This window comes from Coffea arabica, chromosome 1c (assembly GCF_036785885.1).
Source record: "Coffea arabica cultivar ET-39 chromosome 1c, Coffea Arabica ET-39 HiFi, whole genome shotgun sequence".
Classification (NCBI taxonomy): Eukaryota; Viridiplantae; Streptophyta; class Magnoliopsida; order Gentianales; family Rubiaceae; genus Coffea; species Coffea arabica.
The window spans coordinates 33874400-33897122 of NC_092310.1; the positions used below are offsets into that span (position 1 = coordinate 33874400).

Below are 22723 nucleotides of genomic sequence, written 5' to 3' on the forward strand. Positions count from 1 at the left end.
GACAGAAAGGCCTTGTACAGGATTTGACAGAGCGGTTATGAGAAAGTAGGGTTTTGAGGAAAATTTGGGAATATGCGAAATGATAGCTGATTCTGTGAAATGATCAGGAGAAATGAATCGCAACTGATTAGGAACAGTTTTGGTTAAGTCAATTTGGGAATGAGAGCTTCAAAATGGTACGAATTTGAGAGTGAGGGAAGAGAGAGTTTTTGTCCAAGAGGAAATAGAATAGGAAGAGACTGAAGCAAATGAGGAAGAAAGTTGTTTTAAAAAAAATGAGTCGTTGCACTGTCGGACGGCCGAACGAAGTTGTGCGTCCGACAGTTGCGTCCGAACAGGTGCAATTTGGAAAATGGCTGAAGAACATCATCGGACGTCCGTTCATCCTTTTTCGGACGTCCGAAGGCTATGAAGAATTTAAGATGATTTTTCGATTATTCCTAATTTTGATCTAAGATGGATGAATTGATCCAATGGCAGAGCTTTTGTAAAAATATCAGCAAATTGATCTTTAGAACAAACATAATTTACACAAATTTCACCTTTTTGAACAAGATCACGAATAAAGTGGTGCTTTATATCTATGTGCTTTGTCCTAGAATGTTGAATAGGATTTTTGGTCAAATTTATAGCACTAGTATTATCACAAAATACAGGCATGCAGTCATACAACAATCCAAAATCATTCAAGGTGTGCTTCATCCATAAAAGTTGAGCACAACATGCACTAGCGGCAATATATTCCGTTTCGGTTGTAGACAAAGAGATTGTATTTTGTTTCTTGCTAAACCAAGAGACTAAACAATTTCCAAGAAAATGACAAGTTCCACTAGTACTCTTTCTATCCACACGACAACCTCCAAAATCAGCATCCGAATAACCATATAGTGCAAACTCATTAGATCTAGCATACCAAAGACCATAGTCTAATGTACCTTTCAAATACCTAAAAATCCTTTTTACAGCATTCAAATGTGATTCTTTTGGACAAGATTGAAATCTAGCACACAAGCAAACAGCAAACATAATATCAGGTCTACTTGCGGTTAAATAGAGTAGGCTTCCGATCATACCTCTATAATGCTTTTCATCCACATGATTACCTTCTTCATCTTTGTCAAGCTTTGTAGAAGTGCACATTGGAGTTCCAACTTGCTTTGAGTCCTCCATGCCAAACCTTTTCAGCAATTCCTTGGTATATTTTGCTTGATTTATAAAAATTCCCTCAAGAGTTTGATGTATTTGAAGTCCAAGGAAGAAATTTAATTCTCCCATCATACTCATTTCAAATTCACTTTGCATAGTGGTGGAAAACTCCTTACATAGATACTCATTAGTAGCACCAAAAATAATTTCATCAACATATATTTGCACAATAAGAAGATCATTCAACACTTGCTTAGTAAAAAGTGTGGTGTCCACAACACCCCTTTTGAAACCATTTTCAATCAAGAAACCACTTAGTCTTTCATACCAAACCCTTGGAGCCTGTTTAAGACCATATAAAGCTTTAGATAGTTTAAACACATGACTTGGAAATTTTGTATTTTCAAAACCGGGGGGTTGGTCCACATATACTTCTTGATCAATAAAACCATTTAAAAAGGCACTTTTAACATCCATTTGAAACAATTTGAAGCCTTTGAAGCAAGCAAAAGCAAGAAGCATTCTAATAGATTCTAATCTAGCTACGGGAGCAAATGTTTCATCAAAATCGATTCCTTCTTCTTGTGCATATCCTTTAGCAACTAATCTGGCTTTATTTCTTACAACAACACCCTTATCATTCAACTTATTTCTAAATTTCCACTTTGTGCCAATGATAGGTTGATTTTGAGGTCTATCAACAAGTGTCCAAACTTTATTCCTCTCAAATTGATTAAGTTCCTCTTGCATTGCCAAAATCCAGTTTTCATCCTTTAAAGCATCATTGATATTTTTGGGTTCAAAAAGAGAAACTAAAGCAAAATTGTCAATCAATTTTCTAGATGAGGAACGAGTGTTTACTTTCTCGGATGGATCACCAATTATAAGCTCTTTTGGATGATTTTGGCTGAATTTCCAAGCCTTGGGAAGATCTTTGAGTGGATCATCATTTTTGTCTTCATCTTCCACTTGTTGATCATTATGAACTTCATTCTCCATTTCAGTTGCTGCTGGTTTAGAGCTTCCTTCATTTCCAATTGATAGCTTTTCCATTCCTTCTCGAACACCTACATCATCATCCTCACACGAACTTTTGGAATTATCATCATTGGTTTCGTCAAATGTTATATGTATAGCTTCTTCAATCACAAGAGTCCTTCTATTAAAAACTCTATATCCTCTTTTATTCTCACAATACCCCAAAAATATTCCTTCATCAGATTTTTTATCAAACTTACCAAGATGTTCCTTTAGATTCAAAATAAAGCATTTACAACCAAATACTTTGAAATAACCAATCGTAGGTTTCTTATCAAAAATCAGTTCATAAGGAGTTTTCTTCAAAATAGGTCTCAAGAGGATTCTATTCATCACATAACATGCGGTGTTTACCGCTTCAGCCCAAAGATATTTAGGCAACCTACATTCATTCAACATAGTTCTAGCAGCCTCTTGGAGAGTCCTGTTTTTCCTTTCTACAACACCATTTTGCTGTGGAGTCCTTGCAATAGAAAACTCATGAGTTATACCATTATAATCACAAAATTCTGGAAAACCACAATACTTGAATTCTGTTCCATTATCACTTCTAATTCTAACAATTTTTAAACCAAGCAGATTTTGCACTTTAGCAAACAATGAAGTGAAATTCTTGAAAGCATCATCCTTATGAGCAAGAAATATTACCCAAGTATATCTAGAATAATCATCCACAATCACAAAGCAGTATTTCTTACCTCCCAAGCTAGTGATTTGAGTAGGACCAAATAAATCAAGATGCAAGAGTTCTAAAGGTTTGAAAGTAGATACACACTTCTTTGGTTTAAAAGAAACTTTTGTTTGCTTTCCAAATTGACATGCATCACAAATTTTATCCTTTTCAAAACCGATTTTTGGCAAGCCTCTAACAAGCTCCTTTTTCGAAATTTCCTTTAGTAAGTCCATGTTAAAATGACAAAGTCTCCTATGCCACAACCAAGGATCTTCATTTGAAGCTTTAAGACATTTTAAGCTAGAAGAATCAACTTTATCAAGAATTACAATATATATGTCGTTAAACCTCTTCCCTTTGAACACAACATTATATTTGGAATCAAGTACAATGCATTCATGCTTTTTAAACAACACATACAAGTCTTTATCACACAATTGACTAACACTAAGCAAATTATAACCTAAGTTATTAACTAAGAGCACATTATGAACAAAGGTTTCACCATCCTTACCAACATCACCTATTCCAATTGTCTTAGCTTTCACATCATCACCAAATGTCACTTTTCCACTTGATTTTGATTTCAGCTTTATGAACAAAGAGGGATCACCGGTCATATGCCTTGAGCAGCCGCTATCAATGAACCATTTGGACTTGTTTGAGCATTTTTCCTGAAAAGAGAAAGTGTTTGGTACCCTTTTTAATTTTTGGGTCCACAATAGTTAGCATTGTATCTAATTAACCACATGCATTTCATCCCTTTGTTCAGATTTCTTTTCACATAGCAATCACCTTTCAAATGCCCTCTTTGACAACAAAAACCACACATAATGGAAGAGTTCTTAACATATACTGGTTTGACATATCTCAGTCCACCTCTTCTATATGTTGTGAAACCATGTGCATTTTTGTTGTGTGCAAATGTTCTTTGAAAAGCAGTGAGATGTGTAGATGCCATGTTCCTTTTGATAAAATCCTGCTTTCTGGCTTTCAACGTTTCATCCAAGTTGTCCATCCTTTTTTTCAAATCACCATGTCTTTCCTTCAGCATTTCACAAATATTTGTCTTTCTATCAAGCTCATTTTGAACATCACATCCGGCTCTTACAAGACTTTCATTGTCAGTCTTTAGTTGTTTATTTTGTTGAAAAAGACTTGTATTTTCTTGAATGAGAAAAGCCATTTTCTGTTTTAACTGCTTGTTTTTATCATAAGATTCCTTCAAGGTTTTTCAACAAAGGATTCAAGATCATCATCTTCATCATTATCACTTTCAGATTGAGAGTGTATGGACATTACCTTATTATTTCCAACAGCCATGAAGGCCATTTGAGCTGATTCATCCTCTTCTTCAATTTTCCCTTCGGAGTTGCATTCATTCCAAGTAATCTGGAAGTTATTGAATCTTGGTTTTCGATCAGTTTTCCCATCTTTCATCTTCTTCATGGGGCATTCGTTTGCATAGTGTCCAGCCTGTCCACATTCGAAGCATTTGTCCAACTGTTTCTTGTTGAAATCTTGTTTTCCTTTGTACTTTACGATAGATGGCTGATTCTGGAATTGATTGCTAGGTCCTCCCCTTCTAAACTTTCTTTTATTCAAGATTCTCTTGAAGCCTCTGGTGATGAGAGCAAGATCATTATCATCACCATCCGAGTCTTCATCATCCAAGTGAACTGTATCATCTTCACCTTGAGTAGTCTTTAGAGCAATGTTTCTCTCTAGCATCCTCTTCCTCCTGTACTTTAGATTTCAGTTTCAACTCATAAGTGGTTAGTAAGTTAATGATAGATTCTATAGGCACAGAACTTAAATCCTTAGCCTCCTCTATTGCAGTCACTTTATTTTCCCATTCTTTGCCCAATGCATTGAGAATTTTCTTGTTCTTCTCTCCCAAGGTGTACTCTCTGCCCAACACCTCGAGATCTTTGATCAAGTCAGTGAACCTGCAATACATTTTGTCAATATCCTCAAGAGGTTCAATTTTAAATGATTCATATTTTGTGACCAAGATAGCCTTTTTCTGTTCTTTCACGTTGTCACCACCCTCATGGATTTCTCTTAGTTTATCCCACACTTCTTTGGCCGATTTACAGCCTTTTACTCTAATTGATTCATTTGAATCTAAGGCACTATAAAGAACATTCATGGCCTTGGCATTCAATGTGAGGTTAGTCCTATCTTGAGCATTCATTTCAGCTCTCATTTTTGGTCGAAGTAAACCTGTTTCTGCATCAAGAAAGTTAGCTTCATGTGGTCCTTCACTCACAATAAACCATAGCTCAATATCAATAGATTGCAAAAAGATAATCATCCTTTCTTTCCAGCTAACATAGTTGGAGCCACTGAACATGGGAGGCCTAGTAACAGATTGCCCCTCAACAAACATAGCATGACTGGTTGTCATCTTTACTCCTAGCCGTTAGAGCTTAATCTCAAGGAGACCAAGCTCTGATACCAATTGTAAGGCCCGAAGACAACCTAAGAGGGGGGGTGAATTAGGTTGATTAAAATCTTAATCGAATTTATGCACTTTTTCTTTAATAAAAATTTACCTTCTTTTCTAGTAATGATCAACCAAGTAGATTAGAAGACAAGAGCAATATTGATCAGAAAAACACGAATAAATAAGCAATGAGAATTTTATTAAACAAAAAGTAAAATAGAATATCAAACCGATTGTCTACCAAGCTTTCCTCAAACTTGAAGACCAAACACAAGGTTGAGCAACTTCTCTTTGATGAAAGATGATCAACTAGATGTACAATGGAGGGAGCACTTCCTCCTTGCCCTAAGCCTCACTTAGTCAAGCTAAGAAGTTTTACAAACACTCAGATAACCCTCAACAAAGCTACACTAATGAGACTTTCAACCACAAGAGAAAAGCTCACAAGAAATTCACACCACTTAGATAACAAATCTTACTATGGAGACTATTTTCTAGCTAAAATATCTCTTGAGATCTTGTAAACAAAGTGTGCAAAAGTCCCTACTTGGTTCAGGCCAGTTTGATTTTAAAGGGAACCAGAAATGGGCTTCATCAATGCTTCCAACGGATAGAAGGCAGTTGAAGAGTCAACTAGCCGTTGGGGCTGTCGGACGTCCGACGACTATATCATCGTCCGAACCAATCGTCCGAAGAACAGCCAAGTTGAGGATCGGACGTCCGATGCGTTTATATCGTCCGACTGCACAGCGTCCGATCGTAGGCAGAGAGTTGGCAAGTCATCTTGGAATTTTTCGGACGTCCGATGCGGTTGTTATGCGTCCGAGGTGTGCGTCCGATCCTTCCGGACGTCCGATGCTTCTTTATGAGCGTCCGACAGCGCTTCCTTCTTGATGTTCTTTATCCTTTCGGACGTCCGACAGATTCCTTCCGGACGTCCGACATGAGTGTCCTATTTTTGCTTCTTCTTTTGGTTGATTTGCATTTCATGACCTATTCGTACCTGATTCTTTGATAGGCAGAAAACACTTATTTATGAAGAGGGTTAGATACACGTTTCAAAATTGTCATACTTAAAAGACAGTATCTTTGATTGGAACAAAACAATGACTAAATTCATTTATATTATTCCAATCTTGTTTGCCACATCCGAAGCAACGTAACTGAAGTTAAACAAACATATGCTTTCTTTGTTCCATCAGGCCTGATCAAAGTGTTCACTTTCTTGGTCTGTATAAACATTTCAAAGAACTTTTGTGATCATCAAAACCAAGAATAACAGTTTCACAGTCGTTCATTTCAGTGATGTCATGATTCCAAGATCAAATGTACATTTATTGCTCTCGTGAGCCAGTAAAATCGTTGTACTTAAACACCCAACGCTCCAAACAAACATTTAACAGTAAACAGTCCGAGGGGAAGCCATTTGCTCCAGATGAACAGTACACAGAGGTGGAGACGTTGGTGTTTAGCACACGAATTCCAAGTACTCATTTAAGCCAAAACATGTCATGGGTCACATGCAAGCACTCATGATATGCAATCAAGTAAATAGTGCAAGAAACGGTTCATAAGTAACTTTGGAAACAGTTTAGGGTCACTCACCTCCACGGCTCAGAACCCATCCGTCATATACCATTATCTTGTCCGAATCCAAGCCCTAAAACCCAAAAACAGATTTGATGTCATTTAGCGGTTTTGGCACGATTGGCACTACGATTATCGGATGGAGGTGTAATACACACCGTTGCGAAGCTAAGAGATAGGGCTACAATGTTACAGAAGGTCACTCAGTCCAGATCATATTGTAGCTAGGTCAAAATTAACATCTATGAAACCAGAATCTCACAAACAGGTTGGCTAACCGCCCAATTGTTAAACAGCAATAACTCAGGCTAACGAAGTCCGATTGAAGTGTATCTTATGGTGTTTCGAAGCTAAAACACAACCCTACATTTCTTATGAAGACTTCCAGGGCTAAATCATGTATTTTCATGATCAAAAATGGAAAACTACACGAAAACAGAATTCTGGGCGCGAAACAGGTTTCATGGACAGTCAATGGTATTTCGATCATTTCACATGCTACAGTGGTCGGATCAAGCTGAAATTTTGTAAGCTACTAGTTTATACCATTGGATACAACTTTCATGTTTTGGCCAAAATCTAATTCGGCAAGGATCATGGTGAAAGGTCACGGTCAGATTGGGTGAAAAGATAACCCTGTTCACTGAACTCCTACCTAGACCAGTCTGGGTATTTCCGAATTATCTCAGCATATACAACTCCAATTCAAGTGATTCCAAAGCCATTTGAAAGCTAAGATACAAGGCTATAATTCTTAAGAAGACATCAACAACCAAATCGGTAGTATTCCCAGTCAAACTACCCAATTACCAAAGCTGATTACTATTCTCGGATAGAAACAGGGTAGCAGGGGTATTTCGGTCTTTTCACAGGATACCGAGCTCAGATTGAGCTGAAATTTTACAGGTAACTAGAAAACATCATTCTATACAACTTTCATGTTTTGTGCTAAGGCCAATTCGGCCTCTAACATGCTCAACAAAATTCGGACAGAACAGGCTTCTTTGGAACCCTAATCTGGAATTTTAGTTTCAAACCAACAATTTTTCACAAACAATCATTTCCAACTCATACCAACTCCATCTTACACTATAACAAACCATTAATCCATGACTAAACAATCATTTATATATTAAACCAGAAAATCCTCAATAATTAGAAAAATTTGCACATCTCAACCATAAGTTATGAAATAACCCCTAAAACCATCTCTTTAACTCACATAAGCCACTAATTAAACATGATTGAGAAGAAAAGAGAGGTTCCTTAGCTACTCACCTTACCAACTCAAGAAAGGAAGCAACTTAGCACCTTGGTCTTCCAAACCACTTCACAACCAACCTTAATACCACTAAACTAAGAGGTTTTATGGAGGAAATCCAAGTTTAATCGGTTAAATTGTTTGATTGGAGCAAGAAATGAAGAAGCAAGATGAAAGCTTTCCTTTCTTTTCTCCTTGTGAAGCTCAGCCAAGATGATGAAGAATGAAGGTAATTTTGGATCAATTTGGTACTTATTTGGTAAATGTAGTAAGATGGTCAAATGTCAAAGTCCAACCTTCAATAACAAGGTGACACTTGTCACCCTTTAAGCTTGAGATTATCTTCTTGTCTCTCCAAGACCAATTCATTTAAGTAACCTCTAATTATCTCTTAGCACCTAGTAACTAAAACCCAGTATACTAAACTTAACCTAATTGGCCGAATTTTACCGAACTTTCTGCAGTAGCGGGTCCCACGTCCGATATACGCTCTTAATTTCTCAAAAACTAACCGATACTAGAAAAATAATCTAAAAACTATATTTACTCATAAAAATTATCTGGAGAAATTTTCTAATAAAGAAAATGTAGAAAAAGGCGGGCGATTAATAAAATAAACCCTAGAAACTTAGAAAATTTTTTCGGGTTCGCGTACTCATTCTTTCGGGACGTCACATGTCAAGGATTGTCTTGAAGGTGACTCCTAATTTGCTCAATCCAAGCAATTAACAAGCATACGAATTTGCATTGGTGAGCTCATTTGAGGGTTTCATATACTTGAGTAACACATGAGTGCAAGTGAAACATGTAAAGGAGCGTGTGAGAAAATTTTGTTGCACTAACTCTTTTTTGTAGGTTTCTTTTAAAAAAAATGCCATGAAGTGAAGAGATCAATACCCTAACTATTGACATTAATAGATCGAAAGTTGGACCAAAGATTTGAAGTTTTGCATGAGCGGATTGATCAATTGCAGAACTCTAAACATCAATCTAACTCAAGCAAAGGAAGGGCTACAAAGGATAAATCGGCTTCATCTAATGATGAGGAGGAGCAATTTGAAAGGAGATACAAAGCTGACCAGCATTTCCACAAGCTAGGGGTTGATGCAATTAAAGGCATAAAACACAAAATTCCTTCCTTTCAAGGCAAATCGGACCCCGATGCCTATTTGGAGTAGGAGAGGAAAATCGTGATGGTCTTTGAATGCAACATATATACGGAAGAACAAAAGATGAAATTGGCAGCCATGGAATTCACAAATTATGCATCTATTTGGTGGGATCAATTGCGCTTTAGTCGAAAGAGAAATCGAGAAAGGGCCGTGGAGACTTGGGACGAAATGAGAAGCTTGATGAGAAAGAGGTTTGTGCCTAATTACTATAGCAAGGATTTGCATCGTTGGCTACAAGCTCTTACTCAAGGAAATAGGTTAGTTGAGGATTATTATAAAGAAATGGAGATGGCCATCATGAAGGCTGACATACAAGAAGACGTTGAAGCAATAATGGCTAGATTTTTGCATGGTTTGAGACCGAAATCGTTGAGGTGGTTGAGCTACAACACTAACTTGATCTACATGAGATGTTAGATAAAGCTGTCACGGTAGAAAGGTGTCTCAAGAGGAGGGGTAGTGCACGTCAAGGCACCACTTATCAAGATGGGAATTGGAGAAATTCTCAACCTAAAAAGAAGGAGAAGGCCATGGGTTTCTGATTCCAACCTGGGCCAAAGACTACATCCACAAACCGATGGCTAAGGGTGAGAACAAAACTGCTTTAGAGGCTTCTAAGCCATGCAATCGAGACACTAAGTGTTTTAAGTGTCAAGGTTTTGGCTACATAGCTTCCCAATGCCCCAATCAACGTACCATGCATATAATGCCAAATGGAAAAATTCTCACGAATGAGGAGGATGATTTTGAAGGGATGCCATTTCTTGTGGAAGAAGAGGAAGAATCGGGTGAGGAGCAACTACCAATGAGGAAATTGGGTGCCTAGTGGTTCGAAAGGTAGTTACTGCACGAGCTGAGGAAGAGGTTGAAGTGCAACGGGAGAATCTCTTCTATAGTCGATGTCATATAAAGGACAAAGCGTGTAGCATTGTCATTGATAGTTGAAGTTGTGAGTTGTGCCAATGTAGCTAGTCTACTTATGGTGGAAAAGTTAGGACTTCCAACTATTAGACACCCGAAACCATATCGCCTCCAATGGCCAAATGATGAAGGGGATGTTCGTGTATATCGCCAAGTAAAGGTGCCATTTCGCATTGAATGTTATGAAGATGAAGTAACTTGTGACGTCGTCCCAATGCAAGCAAGTCACATCATTCTTGGTCGTCCTTGGCAATATGACAAAGATGTGAAATTCAAGGAAAGAACCAATAAATATGTATTTACTCATTGTAATAGGAAGATCACCCGAAACCATATCGCCTCCAATGGCCAAATGATGAAGGGGATGTTCGAGTATATCGCCAAGTAAAGGTGCCATTTCGCATTGAATGTTATGAAGATGAAGTAACTTGTGACGTCGTCCCAATGCAAGCAAGTCACATCATTCTTGGTCGTCCTTGGCAATATGACAAAGATGTGAAATTCAAGGAAAGAACCAATAAATATGTATTTACTCATTGTAATAGGAAGATCACCCTCATACCCCTTACCCCCAAACAAGTGTACGAGATGAAGTGAGACTTCAAAGGGAATATGAACTAGAACTTGCGAGGAAAAATAAAGAAAAAAATGAGGGAAAAAAGAACGAGGGCAAGGCTGAATCACTAGAGGGGGAAAAGCAATGATTGATTCGGCCAAAGTGAAAAACAACAAGGGAAAACAAAGCTTGCTAGCATAGTTATTAAACCCGGCCTGAGGAGGAACTCGGTAAAAGAAGTCCGTCAACGGGTTACTGATTCAACCGGTGGGTCACTAAATATACTTAAATATTATATTTCATAATTTTTAATATGGTTGAAACTATAATAAACTATGTCACGGTAAATACTTAGTTAGTCCAATTTATTATAAAATTATTAATTCTTATAAGAATTAACAAAATCTAAATTTAATTAGTAATCCACCAAATTTCAAGTATAAAATTTTATTTAAGTGTAGTTATCTAGTTTATTTACGAATTTTAAGTGCAAAAAGTTATTAAGAATAATATTTGTCTTTAAAATGAATTGTGTAATATGCTATTTTTAAAATCCATTCATAACTTATAGAATTTGGAGAATAATAAAATTTTATTAAAAGATTCTAAACAAATTTTGTTTTGATGAAACAAAATAAGAATAAAGGTCTAATCTATAACATAGAAGGGCTAAATAAGTACCAAATGACTTGCTGGTTCAGTGATGAGCGCGCTTCATTCTTGTGGTTAAGGTTCAAGGTTTGATTCTCCATTGCAAAATTTTCCAAATATTTTTAACACAACAACCGGGTTCTTACAAAACCGTTCGGTTCAACCGAGTTGACCGGTTGAACCGCCGGTCCATTAACAAGTCAACATGTTTCTCGCACAAATGATCCAATTAACAACCCAGTCGAGTTTCATGGCCGGTTCACCTGGTTGACTAGTTGAACCACCCGGCCGAGCCTGGTTTAATAACTATGCTTGCTAGTAAAAACCAAAGATGTAAAGCAAGTTTTGTCTTTTAACCAACTTTTACTTGTACTTTTGTGCAAGGAAGAGTTGGTCGAATCTCCTACATCTACTAACTCTTTGCCTATCAATGTTTTATCTCTTTTGCAGAGTTCAAAGATGTGTTCCCTGAAGACATCCTGGATAGATTGCCACCTACGAGAGGAATCGAACATTAAATTGTCTTGGTTCCGGGAGCACCACTGCCTAACAAACCTGTCTATAGGATGGGGTCGGAGGCGAGAAAGTTTAATTCCATGTGCTATACCTGTGATTCTCATGCCAAAGAAAGATAGAGTTTGGAGAATGCGCACCGACTGTAAGGCAGTAAATGCCATAACGGTAAAGTATCGTTATCCTATTCCTAGGCTAGATGATATGCTGGATGAATTGCACGGTGCTATCATCTTTACTAAAATTGACTTGAAAAGTGGTTACCACTAAATTAGAATGAAAGAGGGAGATGAGTGGAATGGCCTTTATGAGTGGTTGGTTATGCCTTTCGGTTTGATTAATGCACCTAACACTTTCGTACATTTAATGAACCATGTGTTAAGACCCTTTCTTGGTAAATTCATTGTGGTGTACTTTGATGATATTCTTATCTATAGTAGGAGTTTAGAAGAACATCTTCTACATCTAATGATAGGAATGTCGCCAACGTTGTGATGAAACCTATAAGAGACAAGCCCAAGGATCTAGAATTTGGTATCAAAGTTTGGAAGCGGAAGATCTCAACCTGTTAATCACGTGGTTAACGAACTTTGGCATGAAGGTAGTGGATGCCATAATCAAACACGATCTTTGATAGATAAATCATGAACAATTAAAGTAGCTCTAAGATGTTCAAGAAGCTTTCAAAGAAGCCAAGAGAAGAACTCTCAAAATCTATCTTATTATTGAATGTTGTAAAAAAAATGTCACTTAACAAACGGTAATCCTAATGTTACTTGGAAAGACTAAAAAATGACTTAGTTTCCTAAATTGACTTGACACTTGGATTGGCCCACATAAGCACTAAGCTAGCCGAATTATTCTTCTAAATAAAATGACTAAATCACTACTAGAAAACACACCAAATGATATAACTAAACAACTAAACATCAGCATATACAGACCGAATTAATTAGATGGGCAGAAAACTTGTGCTTATAAAGCGTGCCCATGCCTTATTATGACTTTACTGAGATGAAGCCGGATTAACTAGAAACTGAACCATCGATCTCTTCCTTTACTTGAATAAGGTGAACAAGCTTCAAATCATCATACTCAAGACCTTCAATGACTTTTGGCATAACTTTTGACTTTGAACTTCATGAACCAGCCGTTGAAGTACCTCACGTAGCTTCTTAGCTTGAGCTCGCATGAATGGTCCTATTGGAACTTGAATCTTGTCTAACGATATAGCTTGGCTTGTATCATTCCCCTTCTCTTGAATAGATTTGCCCTCAAATCTTAGGGAAACAATGTTAATGATGGAAAGAACATCACATATTTTCCACCTAGATTGAAAACCATAGTAGATAAGCACATGGAATCCCTGGAACCACTGTTGAAAGCTTTGATGTCAGTGCACTTAGATTGAAGCTAGCATGGATAAGTCATGACAACAACAACACTTTCTGCATGCCTTTTGTGTGAGAACCCTCATTTTTAAAATACAATTTCCCCAAACTACATGCCTTGCACCAAGATTTAAACCACCTCTTATATGCCCTAGCATTATATTTCACAATGTGTTACAACAAATCCCTTGTATGGACCCTCACTTTAAAACACAATTTTTTTATTTACATGCCTTATTATAAGATCTAGACCATTTAATATATGCCCTTACAAATTATTTTCTATGTGTTATAATAATTTCCATGCATTTCATTTCAATTCATTTTACTTGAAGTAAAACATATCCTTGAGCTAGGTTGTAAATAAATCACCACTTGTAATTGTCCAAATGTTCTTTTATTAGTGGTAGAGACTTTATGTGAGAGATTAGAGGTGTTGAATAATTATTGGTGCATTTGGAAAGGTAAGAATGGCATTAGTCAAAGAATTAAGAGAAGTTGTGTACAAGAATTAGGCCAAGTGGCAAAATCCTAGCCATGCATCTTGTTTGACCAAAGATTAGATGAATTTTAAACCAATTTTTGCTCCATTCCTCCACCATAATTTCTTGCCCTTCTTAGCTTCCAAGAGAAGGAGAGAAACTCCATTTTAAAGCTTTCTAAACCTAGTGTGAGCTTGAGAGAAAAATCAAAAGAGAAAGATCTAGAGTTAGTGAGAAACTTTCCTCCAATCCTTGTGGTTGTTCCAAGCTTGAAGCTTTCATTTTGGTGGATTGTTTTGGTGATTTGAGCACCTTGTAAGTAAGGTAAGTACTCTTTAATTTGGGGGTTTTATGTGTTAGATCATCTACTATAAGCTCTAATCATGAATTGCAAGTTGTTGTGGTTGGAATTGAAAGTTAACCCCTTGAATTAAACAAGTAGTGGATGAATTGTTAGTATGCACACCAAGTGTTTGATGAAATGTTCAACTCTTATTCATTTATGTTTATGAGGTATTGATATGTTTTAAAACCTTATATGGTTAGATGTAATACTTGAGATGTGCAAAAGGTGAAAATAATGAGAAGAGTGAAAGTTGGGAAAGAATTAAGGATGCTGACCGAAACTGTTCAGCTTGCTGTCCGGTTTTTGCCCTGATGTTTCATGCATATTTTGGCTACAAATGTGAGTGATATATGTTGGGTTATGTGTGTAGAGGTTGTCTACAAAAAATTAGCCAATTTGGTTGAGTAAATTTTGAGTTGCAAGCAAAGGGACAAAACTGGACTAGGTCCAGAAACTTTCTGTCCAGCGATGTTGTAAAGGCTATAACGTTTTACTCACTAATTTGAATTGAGTGCCGTTTGTGGCATTGGAAAATAGACTCTTAGAGCTTTAAAATGGTACCTGGCTCATGTTCTGGTTCGTCCCGAGTAATCCGTGGCAAGCTGTGGAAGTCGGCTGCCCGTGCGGTACTGTTCATCCGAGGCAGTCCAGAAATTTCTTTTGGCTTCTTAATTTTGAGCCACTTAAGCTGGGATTTTGGAAATGGTTTCTTCATGACAAATTTAACCTTAATAACCTAGTTTCCAACGTAATTGACGGAACCTAATCCTGACTCTCCTACCATGAACAGTGACCATTTTCCCGAGGCTGGTCGGGCGAGACAGTTTAACTGTAATGAAACTTTTGAGCTTCGGTGAAACCCTTCTTTTGCCGAACTTTCATGTACATACCAAACTTGTTTTCTTATCAACTTTTCCCATGGTTTGGACCTCATTTGCATGATAGATTAAGTAGCTTAGGCTACTCACTTGGTCTCTTAATGAACCTATACTTGAGTAAGGAACGAATCCAATTGTTAATGGTTTCGCTCATTGACCTAGGTTTGGGCAACAAAGGTGATCGTAACTGAGACGTTTGATGTCAATTGCTACTTTTGCTTGACAGGTGAGTGTTTCACTACTTGCTACTTGTTATGTGGAATACTTGCATACTTGAAATCGTTGATTTGCTATTGTTTAAGCCAAACACTGTTTTAGTTAAAATCGAGGCGAGTGTGTACTTTATCGCACTTGACCTTCCTTGTTTTCCACTGAGGCTCTACTTACTGAATGAAGTAATATGAAATGAGATATTGCTATACATGACCGTGCTTAAGTTGCGTGGATGACATTCTGCCAACTACTGTTACTGTTTGGGTACCCAACCTCATAGGTGAGTCGGTTGTATCGAGCCAGCAAGGGCTTGGTCGAGAAGGCCGATAAACCTTGAGGACTGTTTACTGTTCACTGGAAATTGAATCTTGCCTGGAGGTCCCTGGTGAAGCATAGCCGTTGTGCTTGCTTGTTGTGTTGTCCAGCACCACCAGTGATAAAATCCTCGGCTTGATACTGTTTTATTGGAATTCTTGAGCATTGGAAACTCGGATTCCTGGTATACTCGAGTAATACCAAACTACTGTTTAAGGAGTGCGGGCCCGGTGGCGGGTTGTTTGGGGGACGGAGACTGGTGAAAGTGGTGTTCTACGGACCTATATACTGTTACAAGTGTTGACGGGGTGTCAACAGGAGGCAATTATGATCAAGCTCAAGTGGACCTTTGGCTTTTGAAAGCCACCCGTATCCTTGAATTGAATTGTGATTAAACTGTTATTTTACTGTACGGTGTTTAGTTGGCTATTTTGTGATTTTATGTGGCTATGTGTTTACTTGTTTACCTGGAACCTCATTGGGCTTTAACTCACCCCATTCCCTTTGTTTTCCTTAACAGATCGGGAAGGGATTTGATCGAGGGCTTTCTTAGCTTTATTTTGCCGTTCTTGCGTTTTGAGGTTGTAACTTTCGTTTAAGCAGACTTGTAAGCTTAAATTCTTAAGGGTGATTTATATTATGTAATTTTGAGTGAAGCATGGTAAGTTGGCATACGATGATATATGTACTAAGCTGAATTGTTGGATTAGTGATCATGTTTGAGTTAGTGTTTCAATCCCCTGCATTGTCAAATGTTACATTCGTTTCATTGATGATATTAGTACTTTGAACGACTGAGTCCTGGCGAGAGCTAGGCAGGCAGTCCGCTGATACCCTAGGGTTTGCCCAAGGGAGAAGTGGGGCTATCACATTTTGCATAGCTTAGATTGAAACCAGTGATGAGCAGTGTGCTTCCAAAATTCTTTGGAATACCAATAATATCGCAATTGAAATGCCTTAAAGAAAGTAATGCAACAACCGGCATCTTGGACTTGATCAACAACGAAGCATTCAATGCATCCACATGCCATGGAAGTAAACTCCTCCATTGCCTTCACTCTTGGCAAATTAGAAGCTTTAAAATCATATGCACTCTCGGTGATTATACCTCATTGGATACTGTAATTGCTTTCTTAACCTGCATAAAACAAGGAACAATAGACAAAGCAATGCTATGGTTGTTAAAACGGCAATAAGTCCCCTCACTCTCGTTTTTGTTGACACTCAAAATCAGTGCACTTTCCCTCTTTTCTTCCCCTTTCTCATTCAACTCTGTAGATTTTTCAATCTCTTGCTCACTCCCAAGTATTACATCATTACTTACAAACTCATGTTGTACCTTACTCTTCCCACATAAATCTTGAACTAATTCTTGATTTTGAACCTGTATAGGATGAAGTTCACAAGCATCAGCCTCAACACAATCCTCTTTAAGAGATTTTTAATAATTGCAATCAACTTCCTACTTCATTTGCTTTTCTCGAAAAAGGCGTTGGTAAGTCTCCCACCACGACTCCTCCTTAGATGGCTCAACATCAACCTTAGACTTGGAAGAAACTAATGGAATCTCCTTCTATGACGATCCCACCTCCCTCTAGAGCGTACCTAAGGCTTTAGCAGACCGTCTGCCCAACTCTCGTCAGGACTCACTCACTTACATTCTTGAAATAGTCTTTTACACCTCTAGATTAACATAAAAAGTTCCATTCATCCAAGAATTCCAACTTAATTTACAAGTTTTTGACTCATCCAAGTTCCTTTCATTTAAACCTCTTGTCTTGCCTCAAAACTAGCACACATGCAAAGAAATAGATTGTAACAAGTGTTTTGAGTGAAATCATATGCAAGGGAAAAACAAAATTGCCCTAAATTCACACTTCAACCCTCGCTTGTTAATATCAAAGGAAAATCATATAAATAGAACTTATATAAATAGACCTCATGACTTAGTAAAAGATACATGTTTGCTCCTTTTTAAATTGAAAACTTGACATACGCAACTAAACAATATGTTTAAAATGGTCATCATGTTCACCATGCAAAATATATGGATGAGTCACAAATGGCTAGTGCTTCTCTTTCCAAAACAACTCCACTAACACCTTTAATATCCCTTAGAGAGCAACTTCTATGGAGTAGTTTGAAATTTTAATGGTAGAAACTCAAGATTGAGCAAGAAAATGAAGTTGAGGTTGAAAGTTTCTCTTGTTTCTTCCTCTAGGAGGTTCGGCCAGCTCAAGGAAAAAATGAAGATGATCTTAGTCAAATTTTGTATTTAGTAAAGGTGAAGAAAAGTTGGTCAAGTCCACCATCCAATCGGGTCGTGGCACATGGCACCTTTTAAGGTTTAACCTCTAATTGTCTCCTACCATCTTGTAAAATAATATCACTTAATACAAAACTCCAACAAGTTGTCAAAAATATATCGCATTTACTGCACTAGCGGATCCCACGTCCAATAGACACTCCTAATATCTCATGAACTAACTTATACTAGAAAAATGATTTAAAACCTATACTCACTTATAAAATCTCTGAAAAATCAATATAATAGGGTATAATGAAGAAAATGCCTATGAGAAAATAAAATAAAATGTTATAAAAAAAGAAAATTTACGGGTCCTCACACTCTCTTCCCCTGCAAGAAATTTCGTCCTCGAAATTTTTCTTACCACTAGAATCTATCGACAAGTCGGGGATTGTACCTTCTTCGACCTCAAACAAGTCAAGGGCCTGTTGTTGCTCTAGGAAATTTACCCGAACTGGCACCTTCGGTCCAATCCCTTTCCCTTTGGACTGTCCCGGATTTGTCTGGGTTGGTTGTTGGGTTCCTTTCCCTACGCGCAGTATAACTGGTGTGAGAACCCGAATTTTTACTTATTTTAGTAGCTTAATTAATTATTTATCCAACCGTTTTCTCCAAATAATTTATTTCGACCATTTTAGACCCAATTGCATGGAACAATGACTTGCTTATATTTTTAAAATGACATGTTTCAAAATTTAATTTTTGAAAGCTCGTTAAGTGAAAATAGTGAATAGGCGATTGGAATCAATAATCGATTCGAGAATACAATAAGCTTAGAAAATTGGAGACTTGTACATTAGTCTTGAAATAGGTATTTTTATGTTTAATTGTTCAATTATTAGCTAGTGATACTATCGTTATAGGGATTTCTTAGAAATTTCACTCTATCGCGCATAAATTGAAAATGCGCGATTTTACGCACGCGATTAATTGATGGACTTGATGTGACAGCCCCACCTTCCCCTAAGGCGAACCAAAGAGGTTAGTGGACTACCTGCCCAACTCTCGCCAGGACTAACGGTGCAGGCAAACACGATCTAAGACGTTTCGGGAAAATAACACGCGCTCACACAAGCCGAAATCGCAAAATAGCCAAACGCAAACTAAGCCGTCGGTGAAAAGTGGGTGCCATGTCATATAACTCGGAAAAACATTCCCAAACTAAATAGGACACATAAACGGGGTTAAACAGTGTTATACACATACATTTGTAAATTTACAAAACAAAAGGGAGATAATTGGATCAAAATACATTTAGGGTTTTGCCCAAAAGGAGCTATGCAAATTACATTCACATAAGCTCAACTCGGCAACTAACATTCATAGCCTTTCCAAAAGTATTCAAATTCCTGTAAGGAAAACAAAAGGAATAGAGTGAGCTTATGCCTAGTGAGATATTACCACTCAAGCAACGAAGATCATATAAGCAGATAGCATTTCATTCCAATTCATCTAATAAAAGTAACCGAAGAGTACACATCAATAAAGTTGGTAATAGGATACAGACGGCTCTCAAGAGCCCTTTTCCTTGCTTGTATACTTGATCGGACTTCATTGACCCTCCGTCAATGTTTACGAGTAACCAACCGTAGGCTCCACTTTACTTCCATTCCTTCCACCCAACATACCCCTACCGGGCCCGAACTCCATACAGTATAAATTTGGTAATACTTGAATATACCGGAATCGAGAGTCTCATACTACAAGATTCCATATAACAGTCCCCACGGCTCGTCAATTTTCACAACCAAACCCTTGCCGGCTCGATTCAATTGACCACCAATAGGGTTGAGCTCAGTGATAACAGTAAGGCCGTTGGATACTCGTCCGTACGACACCAATTCAAGTATTTGCATGTATCATTCAATTTCACGGTAAACAGTCATATATAATACAAAAGGGGTGAGAGCGGTCAAGTACACCCTCACTTTAATCAGTTTCAATAGTGCAAATAAGCATTCAAGGCATCAAGTTCAAATAGACAAAGCCACACAGTAACAAGCAAGTGAGTAGTACACTCACCAAACAAGCAAGTGGAATTTCGTAAACTTCCGCCCAAAGAGCGTCTTTACTCACCGTCACGCCCTAAAATATTCAAATAAGCACAATGAGACTCGATTTCAAGTCATAAACCAATACCACATACTACCAAAAATAAGGCTTCATTAGAACATATAAGTACTAAAGTAAGCTAGGGAAAGTCCAGAAATGAGAGTTAAGCTCTAAACCCTAAAAACAGTTTTTGACATTATTTAGCGGTTTTTGTACCATTGGCACTACGATTGTCGGATGGAGGTGTAATATACACCGTTTCGAAGCTAACAGAAAGGGCTACAATGTTGAAGAAGGCCACTCAGTCCATTTTGTAGTGTAACTAGGTCAAAAGTTCAGTATACTAAACCAGAACCGCATAAACAGGTTAACAACCCGCATTCTGGTTAGATAACCATAATTCAGGCTACTGAAGTCCATTCAAGTGATTCCAAAGCCATCCAAAAGCTAAGATACCAGGCTATGTTTCTTAAGAAGACATCCACAACCAAATCAGAAGTATTCCCAATCAGATTAGCCAATTACAGAAGCAATTATCAAGTTCGGGTAGAAATAGGGCAGCAGGGGTATTTCAGTCTTTTCACAAGCTACGTTGCTCCAATTGAGCTGAAATTTTGTAGGAATCTCTAAACTATCATTCCCTACAACTTTCATGTTTTAACCCAAGGCTAATTCGGCCTCTAACTATGAGAAATGAGGGGAAATGAAAACCTAACTTCCACAATTTCCTTTCAATGCGGAAATTTCCTGCAATTAACCACAATTTACACATTCTAGCTTCATTCTAGATCATTTCCCATCATCATACAAAGCCACACCATATTACACATATGAAACAGAAAATTCATGGAATAAATAGAAAAATTCACCAATCTCAACCCAATTCAAGAAATCTTTCACCCAATCACACATTTAATCAACACAAATCTTTACTTAGACATTATCAAGACCAAAGGAAGCATTCCCTAGCTACTCACCTTGAAATGCAAGAAAAGGAACAACTTGGCACCTTAATCCTCCAAACCACTCCACTAATCATCTCACAATCACTCACTTAAGGAGTTTTATGGAGAAAATACAAGATTAAATGGTTGGTTTGTTGGATTTGAGCAAGATTGAAGCAAGAATTTGGAAAGCTTTTCCTTTCTTTTTGCTTGGAGTTGGCCGGCCACAAGAAGCTTGGAAATGAAGAGATTTTGGTTAATTTTTTTTGATTTATTTGGTAAAAGGGTGAATAGTAGTTAAAAAGTAAAATTAATCTCCAAGTGACACTTGTCACTTTTAGTAAATGCATGTTTATCCTTTTGTCTCTCCACTCTCATCCATATACTAACCTCTAATTATCTCTTAGCACCTAGTAAATTAATCCCAGTATCCCAAACTTAACCTAATTGGCCGAATTTTACCGAACTTTCCGCACTATCAGGTCCCACGTCCGATATACGTTCTTAATTTCTCAAAATCTAACCGATACTATAAAAATCATTTAAAAACTATATTTACTCATAAAAATTATTTATAAAATTTTCTAATAAAGAGAATGCATAAAAGGCGTGCAAATAATTAAAATAAGGCCTAGAAATAAGGAAATTTACGGGTTCTCACACTTGAGACCTTTATTTTGGGGCTATTAAGAATGAATAATAATAATAAGATTGGAAGTGCATTAGAGGTTTAGTGCATAAGTGAAACAAACCCGAGAGGAATCGAGCACGAAACGCGCGCATACGTGCAGGAGAGAGAGTTGACTTTTGAAACGATTTAGAGCCACACATTTTAGCTTCTTTTGGAAGCTTCATTGCAGCCCAAAACACTCTCCTTTCTCTCTCATTCCAGCCGTGCACCCTCAAGGAGGAAGAAGACCAAATTCTTCTTCATTTCTTGCTTCAATCCTTCATCAAATCACCTCAAAATTTACGTACAACTTGCTAAACACTTGGTGAACAACATTAGCTAGGAAGAGAACTTGCTTTCCACGGTTTTGTTGAGCTTCAAGAGGCCAAAATTTCTGTCATGCTCATCCAAAGAGGTAATGAACGATCAACCTCAAAAATCTTAGTTTATAGAAGTTATATTACACTCATGAGCTCTTGGATTCTCATGGGTAGTCTATGAACTCCCACTTTGATTGGATGGACTGATTTGGTGAATGATGATGAAATTAATGTTGGTTTAGTGCTTATATTAGTGGAATAATGTTGGGTTGTTGATAGAAACTCAAGGATGGTGCAATGAGCAAAAGTGACCATTTTACCCCTACCATGTTCGTGCATTTTGGTGCAAATTTTTGAGGTTCTAATGACTTGTTTTTGATCCATACATGTTATATGGATGGTGTAGAAAGTTTCATTGAAAAATAACATGGTTTGGTTGGCCAAATTGATTTCTAAAGGATAGCAAAACTGGAAAATTTTCCCGGATTGCCCAGGCAGTCCTTTTGTTTCGGCTATAACTCTTTACTCCAATGTCGAAATCAAGTGTCATTTGTGGCACTGGAAACTAGACATTCCCAGTTTTCCATTGGTATAAAATGCATGTCCTGGTTCCACTTGAGTGAGCCAAACCATTCATTTGAAAATTGCTGTCCTGTTTCATTGTTTTCCTGGAAGGCAGAACAGGAACTACAATTTGATGCTCAAATGTGGGCTAGTTGTGGACAGATTTTGAAAATGGTTTCTTCTGAGAAATTGTATTTTTATGAATGAACTTTCCAACACCACCAACCACGTTCAATTCCAAGTTGAATTGAATGAGTTGTGACCAAAGTTCGA

General features: G+C 37.5%; 1 long non-coding RNA gene across 1 annotated transcript; it reads left to right on the plus strand.

The window, feature by feature from the left end:
• Positions 1-13998: 13998 nt before the first annotated feature.
• Positions 13999-16221, plus strand: LOC140006446 (uncharacterized). The gene is made up of 3 exons (XR_011814070.1): positions 13999-14164; positions 15227-15290; positions 16113-16221. It is a non-coding gene; the product is annotated as an uncharacterized lncRNA (long non-coding RNA).
• The last annotated feature ends 6502 nt before the right edge of the window (positions 16222-22723 follow it).